This window comes from Octodon degus, unplaced genomic scaffold, assembly GCF_000260255.1.
Source record: "Octodon degus isolate 3935 unplaced genomic scaffold, OctDeg1.0 scaffold00106, whole genome shotgun sequence".
Taxonomy (NCBI): domain Eukaryota; kingdom Metazoa; phylum Chordata; class Mammalia; order Rodentia; family Octodontidae; genus Octodon; species Octodon degus.
This window is the reverse complement of record NW_004524682.1, coordinates 1,512,808-1,513,867: the sequence shown is the minus strand read 5'-3', so window position 1 is coordinate 1,513,867 and position 1,060 is coordinate 1,512,808. Positions and strand designations below refer to the sequence as shown.

At 46.0% G+C, this 1,060-nt stretch overlaps 1 protein-coding gene across 1 annotated transcript in view; it reads left to right on the top strand.

Annotated features, from left to right (window-relative positions):
- The window catches only part of LOC101577341 (ferritin light chain 1-like), a 42,886-nt gene that overhangs the window by 662 nt on the left and 41,164 nt on the right, over nucleotides 1-1,060 (top strand). The gene's annotated exons all lie outside the window — the stretch shown is intronic.

The following is a 1,060-nucleotide window of genomic DNA, read 5'->3' as shown; positions in this document are numbered from 1 at the left end:
CTGTGCTGGAAAGGCCCAAAGGTTAGTGGTGGAAGATAGAAAGCCCACGCCAGCAGGAGGAATAATATGTGTCAGCAGGCTGAGGGATCTGCACTGGAGCCAGGAAGCAATATTCAGGAGTGAAGAACCAGAACTCCTCCCAACAAGTACCACCATCCTCAGCAGCAGTGAGGTCCTGAGCTTCTCCGATGATGATGAGTACTGGGTTTCCATCACGAAAGCCAATGCAACAAGCTTCTCCAGGAGACCGAGATGTACCGTTGTCACCTCTGGAGCTAAGAAGCAATGCTCACGGTGAGGACCATAGCTCCCAACAGTGGACCACAGCCATTGTCAGTGACAGTGAAGTCCCAAGCTCTTCCTCTGAAGAAAACAGTCAAGCTCATCAGGAAAGCCAGCATGACAAGGTCCTCCAGCAGAAGAGCCCAAAAGAATCAGCAGCTTCCAACAGCTGCAACAGCTCCTCCAAACACCTTCCCTAACAGCCTCTGAATAGCTTCTCTAGTTCTGTCTGTTATGCTGCTAGCAACAATCCTCAGGTGTGTCTCCCACACATAGCATGGCACTAGTTCAGTTCAGCTGGCTTTAAGAAGTTGACAAACAGTTGGTAATCTACCACAGAGGATGTGTTTCAGGTGGGGCTATATAAACATGGTTGGATTTGCGGGATACACAGTTATATGCATGTGTGGAAATATCATGGAACTCCTTGATGCATAGGATTTTATATTAATCAAAAGTAAAATAATTATTAAAGTGCAAAAATTGAATAATTTTGAAAATTATTTTCTTTTCAGTAATGATTAAAAAATAGTATTAGTAGGGGCAGCCACATTGTTCAGCAGACTAAAGCACCTGGTTCAGCAGGCTCATCAACATGGGTTCGGTCCCCAGTGTGTCCATGCCAGCCTGCCCCTGGGGCACACTAAGACAGGTGACAAAGACTGGGTGTGGTAGCACATGCCTGTAATCCCAGCACTTGGGAGGCTGAAAACAGGAGAATCACTAGGAGTCCAATCTGTGTAGTTAGACCCTGTACTAAAATACATCCAAAAAATAG